General features: G+C 41.5%; 1 protein-coding gene across 7 annotated transcripts in view; it reads left to right on the top strand.

Moving 5' to 3' along the window:
• Positions 1-11,641: 11,641 nt before the first annotated feature.
• The window catches only part of nrxn2a (neurexin 2a), a 124,266-nt gene continuing 116,561 nt past the window's right edge, over positions 11,642-19,346 (top strand). For all 7 annotated transcript variants that reach the window (XM_034605945.1, XM_034605941.1, XM_034605944.1 and 4 more), the window contains exon 1: positions 11,642-12,177. The gene's annotated coding sequence lies outside the window, so the exon portion shown is untranslated. The remainder of the gene's footprint in view (positions 12,178-19,346) is intronic.

The raw sequence follows: 19,346 nt of genomic DNA, 5'->3' as shown, positions 1-19,346 counted from the left end.
GCAATAACGCAATAAAAGACTCAGCTTGCATCTATGATATGAGACTGGCACCAAGTTGACCACATTTACAGCCAAGCAATCATTCTGAGTTCATTGAGTTCAATCTACTTTTCAGTTTGTTTTTTGTTTGATTTAAACGGAACAAAACCAACCTGATGAAAAGAGCAAGTTGTGATACTAGTTTCTTGAAGATAGAATAAAACAATACAGCAATACAATGAGCAATGGAGTAAATAGATAAATCAGATGTAATGATTAATAATGAAAAATTTAATTTTATAAAAAAATAAAAAAATAAATGCAATTCAATTAATTAATAGAAATAAATAGATAAATCAAAATGATTAAGTAAGATAAAATAAAGAAAATTATATATACAGAAACAAAATATTTATTTGTATTCACAGTCTCTATTATACTGATGGATAAAGGATGACTGTGACTTTAATCTGACAGCATACAATGATTAAATTATTCATTATTATCATCAAATTGATAAAAAATGTCCAAACTTTCCTTTGTCTAGATACATTTTTCAGTGTAATTACTCCACAGCCCTGTATAAAGTATTGTTTGATACTGTAGAAGAAACACATAGTGATAATAATATCTGGCAGCTACTGTGGCTTACTTGTTTCCCCCCCACAGTTGGCAAGAGAGGCTGAGCCAGCAGTTGTTGCAGTATATTAAAATAAAATGTTAAAAAAGCAAAGCACTGCAAAGTTTGGTAATTATCATACTGTAGGGTGTGACTATATCTGCTCATTACAGGGCAGATTTTGTTTTATGAATCCACATTGTGGACATTTGATCAGCATGTTTGCCATGTTTAACATGTTCATGCTACTCTCACGGGCCGTGTACAGTGGGTAGCTGCACTGTAAGTAACCAGTCATCCAGAGATCACATCTGTTCTAGAGCCTGGAGCAGTAACACACAGAAAATCAGCTGCAGCAGAGCAACTTTAACACACTCTATTTTCAGTTATCACTCTGTCTGCCAAACTATCATGAAGTCTTGACCTTCTATTAATAGTAACCCTGACCCAGTCCCAAAGGCCATGATATTTGAAAGGCATATCTTGTTAATGTCAGCAAGAGCCGGCAGACAACACGTGTGTATTAGTATGAGTCGGTCTGCAACATAAGGGGGAAGGCGGTGTTTGCTGGGTTGTTAATAGTGGGATGCAGCCCTGCGTGGTTATTATCGTCTAGTTAAAAAGTGGGATTCTGCCTTTTGTACTGGAATTGGTTAAAAGCTGGATGAAAGCATGACTGTCACTTTAGTGTAAATGTGCACTGTACTGCTCTGTACTTTGAATCAATGTTAACAGGAAAAGTATTGGGAGTATAATTAGCACGTCTTTCTAACCGTTTGCAGCTTTCTTTGATGATAGGATGCAAAAAGAGGAAAGAAAAGATACAGCTGTCAAAGAGCAGAATATTTGGACAAAAACTGAAAGGAATTCAAATAGCCGAGGTTGAAGCGGTCTGCAATGCCTCGTATTTCAGCATCATTGGAATAACTTTAAGAATTAACACAGTACCATATACTTATGCTGCTGTCTGCACCATTTCCTGCTATGTTCATTTTAATGGTTCTGCGTGCCAAATGACCCCCAGAACGGAGGAACCATCACACAACAGATGACAGAGATTGAAGCTGGCGTGCCCCTGATTTGTCCATTATGATGAGCAAATTATGTTCTTACATGTCTACTGGCCCTTCTGTCAAATGGTACATCAAGCATTTCAAGACTGCAGCGCGTGAGTGAACTGTCTGAGGGAATCTGTGGATTTAAAAAAATCCTGACGTGAAGGCAAACTGATGAAATTGTTACAACACTCAATCTGCTAGACGAGCACAACGTGTTCTGTGGTCTCCACCTAACGCTGTTATTTATGACCTCTCGATCATACAATCAGGAAGTCACATAAAAGTGTAATTAATTTCTATTTTTAATTTGATCCCCCGAGGCAACGTTAAGTCAATCAACGAATGACCTCACTGACCAACAGTAACCACAGTTACTAAAGGGCTTGTGGTGTATGGCAGACATTACAAAAGTTTGGCTGGAAAGAGAAATGTTGTCTGGTTCTACTGGAAATATACAGTTTAGGGCCTTTTTTCTTCTTTTCTTTAACGTGTTTATTCATTATGACTTCTTATTCAATCAGACAACTACAATTGCACTCAGCGGAGCGTAAACCTCCATCAACAGTCCCAATAAATTCAATCAAGCTGCATCAAATTGCTTGCTCTTGTATATATTAGTTTTCTAAATGTACCTGATTTTTATTCCCTGGGAAATATTAAAAAATGGCCCCATGTTAAAGAAAGTGAATAAAGAAATCCTGGACCTGTCCTCTGATTTGAAACCAAACCTAAATTGAATGGGTTCTCTCGCCTCATGTCCCATCTTTCCACCAAGTTTCCTGGAAATCTGTTCAGCAGTTTTTGCGTAATCTTGCTGACAAAGAAACAAACCAAACTAATGAACAGGAGTGAAAACATGACTAGTTATTTCTGAAGGCATTTTAAACTACAATGACACTCAGGAGAGCACATTCCTCCACCAAGGCCCAACAGTTCGCTTAAATTCAATGAAGCTGCACCGAATTCCACACACTCGTAGATACCGATCCCCTGAATGTACCAGATTTTATTATTCTTAAGATCCCTGAATTAAGAAATGTTCAATGTTCAAGAAAGGGAAACAAAATTTCACCCAATTTAATGGGTGGTTTCTTTTGGCCATGCTAAAAAAGAAAAGGGTAGTTTTTGCCTAATCCTAACAAACAAACATACAAACCAACCAACAAAAAGACAAGAGTGATCTTCTGTTCTTCAACAATCTTTTGTTTTTGTTCATTTATGGAGCTGAATATTTAAAATTATGTTTTGTGAACCTATTGATTAAGTTTAAAGTTTGTTGTTTCTGCTCAGTCGGAGCTGTGGCAGAGAACAACAAAAGCTCTTAATAGATTTTTGTTTTTCCAATATTGCACTCTTCAAAAACCTGAAGTTGACATTATAACAACCACCCCCCCCCCCACCACCACCACCACCACCACCACCACCTCCACCACCCCTTCACCCAGTCCTAAATGTATCTGAAAGCTGTCACACAGAATAATGTCTAACATCTGCAGGTGCAATGCTGTGTCTCCATGTCCTAAACACCATGTTGCTCTGCATCATTTTCACAGGCAGTGGATTTTCTCCTCTAGGTTTCTTGGTGTTCCAGTGTTTGGCCATCTGGTGCATTCAGCTCTTTTCAGGTGAAGGAAAGAATTCATTTTTATTTCCACAATGTCAGCATTCAGGAGTCATGGGATCGGAGCCAGAGGAAGCAAAGCATGAAAGAATAGAAATGAGACTTGTCAGAATCTTGTAGGGAGAGAAAAAGAAGTCGAATTGGGTGAATTCACTCGTGGTGTCATTGGTTCAATACACTGACATCAGATACAGTAATAACCTAATATGTAGCGCAGGGCATGTGATTCAGGGTAAGAACTGAGTAAGGCCAGTTCTACTCTACATTATGTTATATTTCACCCAATGTGCCAATTAAAATGCTCCTGTACATTTTTAATGGCTTTGGACCAAACTTATTCCGCACAGCAGCTTAGCAGCTTCATCATTACAGCTCAAAAGCTCAAGTTGATCTGGCAGGAACTCTTCTATTCACCCTCCTTTACACATCAACTCCCAGACGTTCACATACTTACACACAGTCTGTTGGTGAGAAAGCATTTTCCCACAATGAGCCTCTTTGTTTATACCTCACCCAAAGTTATAGACTCAAGGTATTACACCTGGCGTGCATTTGTTTCTGCAGCAAACAATTATAATTAAGAGTTAGTGTTGTCTGATTGTTTATGTAATGGGTTTTAATGGAATTACATTGTTGAAAATATGTTCAGCTAAACGTTAAAATCGGGGAACTTGCTCAATTAATCTTCAAACAGCGTAAACATCATTTATCTCCACTGTTGCTACGGTGTGTGTGTGTGTGTGTGTGTGTGTGTGTGTGTGTGTGCGTGTGCGTGTGCGTGTGCGTGTGCGTGTGTGTACAGATATCTTTGTGAGGACCATTTTAAGCCTAAACCTTATTGAGTGAGCACATTTTGGGAAAGTGAGGACCGGCGGAAATGTCAAAAATGGATCAAATATGTCTTTTCTAATCCACTCCAATGGGTTGTTTGAGGTTTCAGACTTTTTAGGTTTACAATTTGGTTAACGTTAGGATAAGGACTAAGGTTAGGCATATGGTTGTGATGGTAAAGATTAGGATAAGGGGCCTAGTCAGGTCCAGTAGACCTCATGGGGACCAAAGCTTGGTCCTAATGAGGCAAAACATAATTTCTGAGGTCCTGGTTAAGTTCAGGGGTAAGATGTGAACTGTGTTTAAATTCGGATTAGGCATGAAGTGTTCATGGTGAAATTAGGGAAAAAATACAATTGATCTCTGATGGTGTAAAAAGGCATTTAATTGCATCCACACTGACATTATTGTGTTGTGTAGAGTTAAAACAGCATTGTAGAATACCAACCATCTGATGAGCTCTGCAGGGAGCTTTGGTTAACAGGGATGTTGGGAAGTTGCAGTGTATGACTCAAATGACAGTGTGTTTGAACCTGCCAACATGTGGCCAACACAGGAGGAATACTGGCACCTGGTGGTAAATCTGGTGATGTAATAATCTGGGGACGAACAAACGCCACTAACACCAATAAGTAATCAGCATTTAACAATTAACACAAGGAGATACATTAACTAATCAAAGGGCCACAGCACTAACATTATGAGTTTCAGTTTACTCATCACAAGGAGCTACCCTGCGGAAACAGATGTCTAATGTCTTTTCTGGCTAGGAGGATCCTAAGGGTCTTGATGATGTCTAATGAATGACTCAATTGAATTGCATAATGAGAAGTGTAGGATCCAGCAGTTTTTTTAGGTTAATCTTTCCCTTGTGGGTGCTCTAACATTATTTAAGAACAACCCTAAATCACTGGAGTGGATCATTCGTTTTGGCTGACTATTGAACTATTGATCTTCTACCTTCCTTTGTCTTACGCTGATGTCAAAGAGTGTCAGGCACAGCACATGTTTAGATTCTCGTCCATCATGAAGACCAATTAAGAAGGAGACTAACTGGTCCCGGAAATCATTCTGTAGCATTACAATGACCCCAAACATGCAACCAGAGTCATGAATAACAATCTCCTGCCGCAAGAGGAACAAGTCGCGCTGCAGCAGATGGTCTGGTCCCGACAGATCCCAGATCATGAAGTGAGGCTGGGTTTACGTTCCACACAAGACACAGTGTTAATCCACAGAGGAACAGTGGCACGTGCAGCAACCTACCTCCCAAATAAATGTATTCATGGCCTACAGATCTCTTTATCCAATGAAACGTCAGAACTAACCTTTAAATGTATTGACTCAAAACAAACTGAAAACATTTATTCATAGTGACTAAATAGTTGTACTATGCGTGACACTGTAAATTTGGATTTATTCAAACCAAATCTGAAAAAGATCAAACATCAACGTAGGTAATTGATCATTCATCAATACGTTGCCCATATTTAACCCTAATACAATAGGATAACCTGCCGTTTGCTGCTAATGCCACGAAGCACATTCAGTAACATGCATGCGTTACTTGAATCCCGAGGGTTTTCTCATAATACGGATGCTGCTCAATATTTTATTGCAGTTGTGGATGCGTGTCTCTGTGCACAACAGATGAGACCCTTTATTTCCTCATCCAGGCCGCAGAGCTTTACTCTGCCTTAGACCAGCACAAAAATCAATAATTGCCTCAGACAGGTCACTAAAGCACACATGCAGCTCTGTGGTGTGTTGTGTGGAGGTCAGAAGTACCCCAGATGTTCATAATAAACATATGGGTCAGAGTATGATTGTGCCCTAAAGGTAGGGACCTAAAGTAGACAGATGGCGGACTTAACATAATTATCTTTTAGTGCATTGAAGTTCTGTAAAACACCCTTTTCTATTCTACTTGTATTTCCTTTCTATTTGCTGATGCTTCATTGAGCAATAGTTCTCCTTTGCAAGGTTTGGTTAAAAAAACACATCATATTTGCTGCTGCACGACTTGTGACACAACGAGACTGAGAGTCCACAGCCACATCAGCAGCTCTTTGTGTCTGTACGTTAGCAAAGTGAGCTGAACGCTGATGTCTGCAGGCTAACATCCTTACAATGACTATGCTAACACACTGATATTTCGATGTTCAATTTCTTTGCTCAAAAACATTGTCATGGCAATCCCTCCTATAGTTGATATTTGAAGTCGCGGCAGGCCACTCAAAAGGTCTGACCTGGACAATAGGAGCCGAGCGGCAGAATGACATTGCCGTGCCAGAACCACACCGCTAGCATGTCTAAAAATGAGGTGACAGATGGCCAGACCGCCTCTCTTTTAAATGAAGAGACGTCCTTGCAAAGACATTTCACTGCTCCCTTCTGTGCATTGTTTGGAATTTGCTTAGCAAATTGACAAAAAATACAGCAGAGGCTTTAAGTGTATGCAAAGTCACATGTTCCTCTGACCTACACACGCAAGAGCACGAGATGTCAACTTCTTGCTCAACGTGTTTTAGACACATTCAGAATGTGATGATTAAAATGTGGTCGCCACAAAGACGTTGACAGTTTCAGGAGTCTCAAAAGTGTGGCACTGGTCACTTTTCACTTTGAGACTGTTCACTAAAAAGTGGAAATAGTAGGATGGGGTTAGGGGTCAATACGCACAATCTGATTCTGAGGCTGGAAGCCACCTGTTTCAGTTTCTAGCTCAAACGTGATTTGTCAATCACGTTTGAGTTGGCTTTGATTTCTGAAGGTAAACAGTCTGCGTGGACAGCAAAAGAGACAGAACACATTCATCAAAATACATCGGCTTTTTAATTGATCTGCGTTCATATGCAGAAAGCTGTTAATAGAGATTAACCAAAATGTCATCTGGACCTAAAGCACCTACAAAAAGTATCCCTGCTTGTCTATTGTGTGGGAAAAGGTTGACTTTTGTAATACACGAAATTAGTCAGCCTGTAGACAGTGTTTGTCAAATGGAAAACAAAGTCTTGGCCCGGATATCTGCTGTCTACACAGGAAACCCCAAAAATATTTGCCTTTGTCCCCATTGGCTAATTTGTCATCAGACGGTTGCCAATGGGCCCTGAGATCACCTCAAACACAGCATGTTTACCTCTGATTATTTCCTGCAAAATAACGAAAACGATTCCCATGTCTTCTTCTTTTTCGATGGGGATGTTTCGGCACACAGGATATATCGGCACATATCTTTAAAGCATCACATTTCTACTTTGCTAGCATTGTTAGCAAACAAACTTCCACCACCACTGTCCAGACTCCTGGGGAATCATATTCATATCTGACACACTAAATTCATTGGACCACTTCCATACTACTTCTTGCTGGGATAGGCACCAAAGTCTTTTCCTTTCTTTTTCCCACAGTAAATTTTATCTCATTCTAATTTCCTCATTCTCCTTTGTTTCTTCACAAGTCTCTCCCGGTTGTAATAATCACACAGAGCCAGTAGTCCCAGCTGAAGCATTGCACAGATATTAAATTGTAAAAGGCTGAAGAGGGAGGCTGAATTTGAGATAAGAGGATGACACGACAGGAAATTCCCAAGCACTTGACCTGTGTTGTAAGAAGCAGCAGAAAACCATCGATGGACATTTAACCTTAAAATGTGTGTGAACTTTGTTCTTCAGAGAAGAGTTTGAAGCAGCTCTGATAAGGACATGCTTCGGATTACAGTGCACCAGTATCTGTCTGCGAGGGAGGTGTATTATGAGTTCTGACATTTCTTACTTCAGAAACTAGGCTTTTGGTTTGTTTGTTTTTTAATTACCATCATAAAAAAATATTTAAAAAGACAGATGTGAATGTAATAATATACTGCATACACATTTCCTGTTTACTGCTATGCCCATAAAAGCTGCCGCTCATTAATTTTGCTCATATCCATATGTGCTACAAAATATGGTTGAAATATTTCTACTTAGTAAATGTACACAAGGTTGTATTTTCTACTGTAATGGAACATTAATACATTCATAAAGTGCTCCATTATAACCACCATAACTACAGTGTTGCTTTTTTACCAGTCAGGATTTTTGGAATGTAGCTGCACAAGTATTCAACCCCATTTACTCACTCAGGCTGAATTGTTTCGCAGGCAAAAACATTTCAGAACATTCATTATTCATACGTCATCCCCATATTCCAGATTACTTTGATTTTATCTGTCTCGCAGCGAGGAAGGCTCAGGCCTGTACCGAGGCTTTTAGACATTCACGGGTGAGTCAACTGTCACTGATAAGTGAAATATTCTACACAGACGTCACAGAATATCCTACACGCCAGCATATTTTACAGCACAAGACAGTGAATGTAAAACCTAAGCTTTTAAAAGATAATGTGTTTGACGTGTTTCGGGAGGAGTTGGAGCCAAAAATCCATCTGTGTGTTTTACCACATTTCCCAGGCAGGTGGAGGTGAGCTGGTTACTGCTGGTTTAGTCGTGATATAGTTAATGAACTACAAACATATGTTCAATGCTCTACATGGCCAGATGTTCAAACATATTTATTCACCTTGTGTTTACAACTTGATCCCTCCTACTTATTGCTGAACTTCTATCAGCCAAATGTCTTTTTAAAATCAGTAACCCTCCTTTATGTATTTTAAAATGCCTTATTTCTTATTGTTCCCATTATGTAATACCTTGTAACATGCTTTAATGAATAAAATGTATTACATACAGTAAATAACCTTTGCTTATTTCGTATCTAATTCATAATTTAAGCATATAAATGTCAATCATGGCAGATGGAATACACTTCCACTTCAACATTTTGTATAATTTCAACGTAAAGTCTGCAACACTGAAATCTCCGCCTCCCCTCTGTCTCCTCTCTCCCTGCCATTACTGTGAGCACACCTGGGAAGGTGGGTGGCTGCAGCACTTACGCTCTATAGCTCTAGCTCTATAGTGGCCATTACAAAAGAATTTCACAATTCCAGGATAGGTGATACAAAACCAAATACAAATTGACTTATACAACCTGTGAATAAATGGCAGCAGTGGCAGCTGGAGATGTAGCATCTCTAGATTTACTAAAGTTTTTGTGCAACTTGTATTAATTTATCGTTTCCAATATGACAAAATGTGAAGCTAAATATGTATAAATTGTGAGTAGGCTACTGAAACTATATGTGTTATGTGATGTAACAAAATATTTCAACACAATATGGCCAAAAATCGATAAATAAACGAGATTAACAAATTTTATATTAGTTGATATCAATAATTTTCACAATAAATGTCATTATTTATTTTAAGTTTAAGGATGGTTTCTTGCTCCTCAGAGTTGAGGTTTCAAATCCACCAGAAAATGACAAACACAAGATAAACAGCAAAACATTGTACAACTCTGAAGTAGATCAATAATGTGTTACACCTCGTCACTGTACTTGCACAATGCATAAACAGTATTATGATATATATATATTGATCCTTTGTTATATGGCTCTTGATGAAAATCATATTACTGTAGTGGACACGTGATAAGACAGAATTCACCAAAGACTGTTACATTGGTTTACACTAATTGATTGCACTATGGTTTGCACGCTTACACACCCTGTAAGGAGCTGTGGGGTTACCAAGGTAACAAGGGCACTGGGAGTGGTTAAAAGCGGATGTTTGGTGACACCCGGACGTTCTCTGTAGCGGTGAAATGTTTGTGAAATAAAACGCACGCCGAGAGGTGCACAAAACGAGAGAGCTCCGGACTACTTCATCCCATCGACTCCTACATTACGATTATTATAAAGCGGTAATGTTTTTTTGTCTGCGTTTGTTTGTTAGCAGGATTATGTAAAAATTCCAAAACCGATTTCCTTTAAATTGTGTGGGTGGGTGGGGCATGACTCAAAGAAGAACCTATTATTGGTGCAGATCTGGATCAGGGGTCATATCCAGGTTTTTTTTCCAGTTTTTTTGTGATAGGATTTTTTGTTTTGTTTGGACAATTTTGTTGATTTTTCAGAGAATAATTCATTGATCTAGTATCCAGATGTTGTCAATTTAAATGTCGTGTCATGAAGGAACTGTCGGCCTTGGTGGGAGCACACGTTTACTGAGTCCCATTGTAGTGGATTTTTTTATTGGCTACCCTCAAATGTGACACATCTTATGGAACAAATTTGAATTTGAATTTGAACAGGTTTACATTCACTTCCAATTTCACAGTGTAGTGAATATATTTTGAGAGAAACATGAGTCACTTAGGAATAAAGGATCTTTCTTCAGAAACGTGGGAAGGCCTTTGAGCAGCATCCCAGCAGCTGGTGAACCTTACACCTGGTGCCTTGCTGGAGGACACTTCAGCACTATGGGAGGCAGGGTGGGGCTGATGATGGACGATGACGAACGCTAATCTGACACATGGAAATCAAATCTGCCTTTGTGTTATTGGACCTTTGTTATGCTGCTGAAAATTATATTACAATCATTTTTACCTCCACCAAGGAAGTTGTGTTTTTGTCTGCATGTGCTTGTTTAGTTACCAGGAGTTTGCAAAAACTACTTATCTTTTATCTTTTATTTCCATGAAATTTCGTGGAGGGCTGGGGCATGAACCAAGAAAGAACCAATAAAAATGTTGTATGCGTCTCGATTTTTGTTCACTACCTTACGATTGTGAGATATTCAACATTTTCTTTGATTTCTCAGAGAATAAGTGTCGGGCCTTAGCGAAAGTATGCACTCTACTGAGTACCATTCTAGTTGATGTTGCTTTATTGTCCCTACAAGCATCATTTGGATTCTAACCTGTTTACATTCAGTTGCAATTACATGAGTCATTTAGGAATGAAGGTTTTGTCTTGAAAAACGTGACCAGCCTTTTTGAACGGTATCCCATTTAGCAGCTGCTGAACCCTACATCTGGTGCCTTGCTGGAGGACACTTCAGCAGCACAGGAGAGGAAGCAGGGTGGGGCTGATGATGGAGGGTGCATGGGGGCAGTTTGAAACTGTCTGTGTGTAAGATGCTACTTCCTATGTGGAGATGCTCTATGATGAGCGCTAATGTGACACATGGAAATCAAATCTGCTTGCGTGTTATCGATATTGAACCTTTGTTATACTGCTGAAAATTATATTGCGATCATTTTGACCTCCGACGGAGAGGTTGTTTCCGTCTGCGATTGTTTGCTTGTCAGCCAACAGGATTGTGCAAAAACTCCTCAACCTGTGACATTTTGTGGATCCAGATCGGTGGGGTTGATCAAGGACATTGGCAAATATGTACCCTACTGGAAATAAAAACAAAGGTTTTGTCTTCAAAAACGTGGCCAGGCTCTTTTGAACGGCATCCCGTTTAGCAGCTGCTGAACCCTACACCCGGTGCCTTGCTCGAGGGCACTTCGGGCAGCATGGAGAGGAGGCAGGGTAGGGCTGACGATGGAGGGTGCATGGGGGCAGGCCCGACGCCGTCTGTGTGTAGGATGCTCTGTTGACGAGCACCGTGGAATGTGACACATGGAAACGCAAGCTGCCGGGCTGTGGCACACGAGGCTGCTGGTTTAGCGCGCAATCAATCCTCCATGGCAACGCCGCTGTGGGTTCGATGGGGAGCGGGATTGGTCAACAGCGGCTGACCGCGCCCTCCACCCGTGTAAGCTACCTACCAAACTATTACCATCAAGTGTCGGGGGAACGACGGCTCTGCTGCCGCGGCTGTCGGTGCGGCGGAGGAGAGAGAGAGAGAGAGCATCTTTGTCTGTGCGGAGCAGCAGCAGCAGCAGCAGCTTCCCTGTGCGCCGCCGCCTCCATCGACACATCTGAGCGATAAGAAGACTATTCTTTGTGAAGGCAAAGGTCGCACTGATCCACCGCCGCATTCATCTCTGGCTGCCGCTGGATTTTTTTCCCCTCCTCCTCCTCCTTCTTCTTCTTCTTCTTCTTCTTCTGCTTCTTCTTCTTCCATCCCTCTCTCTCTCCCCGTGTCTCTCTCCTTTTCTCTGCCTGACTGGAATAACCGAAGCCCGTCACCGCGGAGCCTCCGTCCATGTGTCGGATCGCTGGATGCTGCACAGGTAAACGCACACCTCCTACACACAGACGACCTTATGCATGGAGGTAATTAGCTTTACAGCATCCTGCGGTAGAATAGCTGACAATAGAGCCAGTGTGTGTGCGTGTGTGTGTCTGTGTGTGTGTGTGTGTGTGTGTGTGTGGAGCTCCTCTCCATGTGTGCTTTTTCAATGTCAGTGTTTGTTTTTCCAATGTTCAGCTCCTGCTCCCCAAATTATTGCCCACTTTCTCCTGAGGTTTTCTTTGTGGGGATCTCACTTCATTCAGAGACGCGATCAGACCTCACCTTTCTTTGTTACTACAGTCAGTGGAGGTGGATGGATGGATGGATGTGATGGAGGAGAGGCTTCCCAAACCCCAACACGGCTAATTGCGTGCCGGAAGACATGCCCTGTGGTTGGGCTACATCACCTACAGTGGTGGCGTTGGCTTTGAATAATAAAGGAGCTGCAGCCTAGACACAAATATGGAAACCAGCTATAATCCAGCGTTTGATTCAGGATTTTCAGATGCCTTGTGATAGCGGGTTATTATAAATTTACAGTGTATAAAAGTGGAAGTTGAGGTGGTTTTTCAGTCGTGCAGCATCCAGGGCCCTTGTCTCCGAGACACTCGAGGTAGCGTTATTTATTATTGAGAGGGATTTCTTGTTCGGTGCCAGAGGATTGGCCAGTTTAAAGATAGGAAAGAGGGGAGACAGACAGAGAGAGGGAGAGAGAGGAGGGAGGGGGAGAACAGGAGTTGAGTCAAGAAGCTGCCCCATCATCTGCAACACAGGCTGCAAACCCCAGACAGCTTTGTATTTATTATCCGTAAAAATCAGGAGGGAACTTATGAGCTGGAAAAAGAAAAATGTTCCCCAACTTGAGGGAAGAGATAATGTTTCGTAAAAAAGCCGCACACGCCTCCACTCAGCAGATTATATGGCACCAGTTCAGAGGGGGGGGTGACCACTGAGGACGTGGTGTCACAGCAAAGCTTGGCCTCAAATATATAGAACGTTCAGTCAATGTACAGAACAGCATGTGGATGAATGGGAATGAACAGCGAACAGAGGGAGGTAGATTGCCTAATCTTTGTCTATTTCTCTGTGGGTTGCGTAAATTGGGGGTATTGTGGAATTTAAATATTATAATTTCATTCAAAATTGTGTTTGCTTTATATATTTTTTTTGTTCGACTGACTTTAATTTGAAGTGGCAAACAGCAAGGTCCCTGGACCCACAGCCCGATATTCTTTTCATTTATCACAAAGCTGAAGAGGGATTTTGCCCAAGATTCTGAGTGCGTCTCCCTGCCCTAGCTACGCCATATTTGTTTTGCAAATTTCTCTCTCAACAGTAACACAATACGATTTGTTGCTAAGCTTCCTGTACAGTGGAATCTGTATTCACGGTACAGGTGTACGAGCACTGCCAGCTCGGATCACCTGAATTAGGTGACCGCCCTTGCTTGGCTGCTGCACGCCATGTTCCAGCGCCTCATGTGGACAGCACACAAGTGTTGCGTCTCAGATCTGTTGCATGTTCCCTCATTAACACTTGCTTTTTGGCTGCACTCTTAAATCCCTGCTGATTCGGCTGACAGACTCATTTAAATGCTATTGCATTCTGTAGTGAGCACTTGGCTTCCTAAATCAGGGCCATGTTGACGACATGGAAGTCCTGGCTTGCAGTGCTCCTGACACGAACAATGTACTTGTGCAGTGCTGAGTGTGGCGACTTTTTGTGCATATAGTGTTGTTATGGTGATATTTGTAGACAGCAGTGCAACAGCAGGGTGTGTCACAGTCTTGGCTTTTTGTTTTCTTTTTGTTATACCGCGTTTTATTTTCCCTCAGTCATGCTTCATTTATATTTGCAGCTCAGTCCAATTCTGTGTTTATTTTTGTTTTTTCATCAGCTCTGTTTTGACACGGAATGTGCTGCGGCCAAGATTTTGCTCAGCACTCAGTATATTTGGTGCCTTCAGTGCCATCTTTACCACACACGCGTTGCTACGATCTGACTCATACGACATCTGTCTCTATCGCTCCCTCCATTGAGATCTAAGTGTTTGGGTCATGTTAGCAACATAAAAAAAGAAAATGGTGTCACTGCTGCCACGGCAGCATCTAACCCAATACTAGCATACTAGTAGTGTAATATTATGGCCCCTAATGGAATTAAGCTGCGTGGTACATCTTGTTACTTCACATTCAGCTTAATATTTGAACTTCTTTAAGTAATTATCTCTTAAAGCTGCACTTACGTGACTTTCCCATCAGCGTGGCAGTTGCTTAGAATGAGAAGGAGCTAATATTTGGAATTAAGATATCGCCCACAAAGCACCAGCCAATATGCAAAGAGAGATGGATGATGAGATGACATGAAGGAGGAGACTGCTTGAAATAACGACAGGGTAGAGTTGACATGGTGTGTACGTGTGTGTGTGTCACAGCTCAATAGCTTCAGCATGCATTCTGTGGAAGTGGAAGGTTACAGATATTGTGTGGCATTGCGAATCGTGTCGCTTCCTCTCTATCATACCACATCAAGGTCATATCCACAGACTGAAAGTGGTGGCCCTGGCCTTTTCCACTCCTGGCTCTGGCAGAGGAATGGGGCCCGCGGACCACTGCTGCTTCTAATCAGGGCTGACGCGTGACTCAGTTGCATGCCAGCTGCACAGCCAAACAGGGATTATGTCCCTGGATGGTGAAGACAAAAAAAAAAGGTCATTGTTGAGATATTTGTCTCGTTACACCTTTGGCGAGTTTGGGGTTATTTATTTATTTGTGATTTTGTTCTAATGAAGTTTGCTCAAGTGACAGAGACAACAAAATAAGTGGAATCCTGCACACAATACAAGGCATATAGCTGCGAGTCAGAGTTGTCACAAAAGCAGCGCTCTGTTGGTTACAGTTTTACAATGTAGGTCATTGTTCCACTTGTTTTTAAGAGTCGCTGGAAGATTGTAAAAACAGTAAGAAAGTCCAGAAAAGAAATCCGTCACATTTTTACATACATATACTGCGGAAAGTGATTTGGGTGGCTTGATTGATATTGTTATACATCTGTGGAATAATTGTCAGCGAACTGCCAGTTATTTTCTCCACAGGTGGCAGAGTAGGTAGAATGGAGAGGAAGGTGGTCTATAATTTTCTGTATGCAGAATGCTACTCAGGATTCAGCAGAGGTTGGTACATAAGAGCCTGTCAGAGCGGCTGAGTCGGTGACAGCTGTGATTCATTTAATATGTGCATGACAAAAAAAAGAAAACGCACCACATCAAATTTGAGCTTAAGACAATGCAGCCATTTTGACAAATGAAAATGGTTTATTTTGTATTTCATTCATGGATGTAATGCGGCGAGCTGCTATTAAGGAAAAGGTGCGGCTGACCCTGTAGTATTACTCGATGTAAAATATCCTGTATGTTATTTCAGTGCGAGGGAGTAGAATGAGGAAAAGAATGAACAAATATCAAATCCTAGATATTCACCTCAGCCAAAGGAGGTTATGTTTTTGTCTGCGTTTGTTTGTTCGTCAGCCAGTTTATTACAAAATCTACTCAACTGATATCCAGGACATTTAGTGGAGGGGTGGGGCATGGCCCAAAGAAGAACCCGTTCAGTTCTGGTGCAGATCCATAGATCCTCTTTCTCTTTCTTTAACGTTGCGATATAGGGTGTTTTTAAACATTATCGTTGATTTCTCCGAGAATAATTCATGGATTCATGATGAGAAACAGATCAGACATGTTTGGGGGGCCAATATTTATGAGTGTGTGCAATTCCAGCAGATATAAATGTAGATTCATAGGAGGGTAGGCTTTTTTTTTTCTGCGACTGTAAGGTAACATATTTGCCTAGAAACCTGAAACTACAGCAAATGTGTAGCTGAAACCATGTAATTGGGCCTTAGTTAAAAGGCTTGTTTGAACATAAGGGGACTGTTGGGCCGCTCGACTGAGTGTTATTCTAGTTTCAGTTATGAAGTCAGGACCTGGCTCAAGGAGCAGAAACTGTCAGCTTTAGTATTGATTAAAGCACATTTGAGTACAGCAGATACAAGTGTAGAGACACATAGCTTTTTAAACTGTTGACACCTCAGTTTCCAATCAGCCTCTGGTCTTGATAAAGGCTTTGTCTACACTATTGCAGATATTTTTTGGAAAATATATTTTCTGCTTTGTTTTTGAAAGAAAACACACGACCTTCATTTTACAAAACATTTCAATCTAGACAGGAACACAAAAAAATACTACAAATGCTCAAACAAGCATGCCAGTCCAGTGGGTGGTGATAAAGTCTAAATCACTGTCAATATCAGTGAAGAATGGCAGTAATAATGGGCTCGGCAGATGCCCGTGAATGCCGGTAATGTCGTGCAGTTATGCAAAAGTTCTGCTGGAAACTTGTAATCAGACCTAGCTGTGCAAAGAAAATGTAGAGAAACCAGTTAATAGCCACCATTGTTGTTATTTCTGGTGCATGCTCGTCACACAAAGCAGCTGTGGGCATATATGAAGTAAGCTCTGGCATTTACACACGGATACACAGAAACCACACTCTGTAAAAATCTCAGTTTTAGTTACTGAAAGTCTGAGTCTGCAGCCAAGAGGCTTTTGAGGATCAGAAATATTAAAAAGGGACCAAAAATGAACTAATATAAATGTTCAAAACCAGCGTTTATTAACTTTGCACAGTTCTGTTAATTTGATCTAAAATAGCACACAAAATAATTAGCTCTTAGAGAGAGTGTAGATAAAAGCTACTGAAGGTGATATTTATAATAAGCATTCACTATTACACATCAGATACGTGACCCAGGAGCTAAAGAAAGCCGGCTTTTGTCTTTCTCTTTCATTCAGGTGTCTTCGGCGCATTCAGAAGTGTTGCATTACATTGCAAATGTACGCATTTGAACTCATCTGTCTTTGTTACTGTGTGACAGCACGGAAGAGAAGTTGACAAAGTTCGAAACTGCACCGTTAACCAAAATGTGCCCAGGCAGCATAATCAGTGCCCTTAGAGGTACAAAACACAATATCACCCTGTCAGGATATACATAATGCAGTTACAGTGCTCGGAGGACAGCAGCGAAGCCCAAACACACAGATGATATAGAAGTTCTATAGGTGGTAAAACATGCTCTAGGTTTTAACCTGCACTTCCCTGCTATACTAGTAGAGCGTGGGGATGTGATATGCATTTTTGTTTGTCGTACAGTAACGCTGTACGAAATGCTTTCTGTGCGGTTCTCCTCATCCCAAAAGCAAAATTACAGTTAAGTGGCCCTAATTGGAAAACTTAATTGTCTGTGAAAGAACCAGTCTTTCTTAAAATATCATCACATTACTGTATATTAATATAATGTATCATGATGTGAAGTAGGTGTTAAATCAAGAGCACTGTGATATTCGAGTTTGTCAAGTTTCATATTAGTTTTTTTTTTTTGGCCGTCCCTAAATGCAAATAATACATTAGTTGTAAATGTCAGTTAAAAAACGAATCAGCAGCCAACCAACAGACTGATCAGTTCTGCGTTATTCAAGATAGCTCTACATTCAGCTTCATTTACAGGACCTCACCTTCATAGAAACAAGTGCAGGAGGTAAATTCTTTTCCGGAGACACCTGTGACATGGGGATGGTCAAACACGCAGCGATATCGGAGCTTGATAATACACTTCATGTACATCGTCTCAGCAGTGGTGGACTTTGAAATGTTGAACACGACAAAAAACAACGCTGAAATAAGAATTAAATAAGGTGGTTTGGTGTGCTGTCACCTCATAGCAGGAAGGTTGCCGGTTCGCATCCTGGTTCGGTCGGGGTCTTCTGTGTGGAGGTTGCATGTTCTCCCCGGCACTTTGGCTCCCCCCCCAGTCCAAGGACTTGCAGATTGTGTTAATCAGAGGCTCTAAAATGTGCGATTGGTGTGAATGTGAGTGTGAGTGGTTGTTTGTCTCTGTATCTTGGCCCTGACATATTCTGGCAACCTGTCCAGGGTGAATCCCGCCTCTCGCCCACTGTCAGCTGGGATTTCCTCCAGCTCCCCCTGCAACCCTCGGACGATAAGCGGTATGGATGGAAAAAAGATAGAGTTTGATTGAACTTGCATCAGATCTGATGCAGAGGTCCTGTACTATCTTCTGTTCCAGATCGCTCGATGAATCTTTCTCTTTCACTCCAGTCATAACTTTCAACGACACAGGTATTCATCTTTTTCCAAGTAATATCCTCTCGCATGGGAGGCTCGTCTCTGAAGGGTTGGCTTGCGTGGGGGGGAAATACGAACAGAAAACCTGGCCAGCCATTGTAAATTGCATTATAAGAGTTGGGGTTAAAGGAGCAGAGTCGCTTTCTTTCCTCCTTCCTTATCATGTCACATTATGGGACCGGCTGGCAGATTTACGTGGACGCAATTGATCAGTGAGTGGCACATCAGGCCGGACGTAAATCAGGCGATTTTTAGCAGCTGCCTGGCTGTCCATCCATCACGCTGATCTCTGCTGTGCCTGAACCGGCCCTGTCACACTTAGACGGCCAACTGACTGCAGCATGGGGGGATGGTGTGGTAAACACGGGGACAGTCATTTATTTCAATTCACCCGGTGTCTGCAGGCGTTTCTCATGGGGAACAGATTCATGTTAATTTGTTATACTATGCATCGGAAATCTCATCTAATGCTGCATTGCAAAATCAATCTTATCCTTGCCCGAGGCGGCTTCATCTATAAAGGCGTTTGTCTCGCGTGTGCTACCTGTGTGAGGAGGCTCTGTGCTGTATCAATGTCAGCATTCATTGGGTCTTAGTGGAGCTTTCTGATCCTGTCCAAGAAGCTGTTACCCAAGATTAACCCAGGCTTTTCTGTTGCATAGCTGCTGAAGAGCAGACGTGTGTGTGTGTGTGTGTGTGTGTGTGTGTGTGTGTGTGTGTGTGTGTGTGTGTGTGTGTGTGTGTGTGTGTGTGTAAAGAATCCGAGCATCGGATGCTTGCTTGCTCCCACTCTCCTTTTGTCTGGTGGCATCCTCCACTGGATGAGATGTGACAGCACTGGATGATCTAATCATGGATGTCATAGCATAGCTGCTTATTAACAGAGATTTCAAGGGCAAACATTTCCATCATTAGTCGTAGGCTATACCGTATAAATGGTTGAGCAAGTGCAGCGTTGAATGACGGC

Source organism: Hippoglossus hippoglossus, chromosome 14 (assembly GCF_009819705.1).
Source record: "Hippoglossus hippoglossus isolate fHipHip1 chromosome 14, fHipHip1.pri, whole genome shotgun sequence".
In the NCBI taxonomy this organism is placed as follows: domain Eukaryota; kingdom Metazoa; phylum Chordata; class Actinopteri; order Pleuronectiformes; family Pleuronectidae; genus Hippoglossus; species Hippoglossus hippoglossus.
Note: the sequence above shows the minus strand (reverse complement) of the source record. Positions and strands in the feature narration are given on the sequence as shown.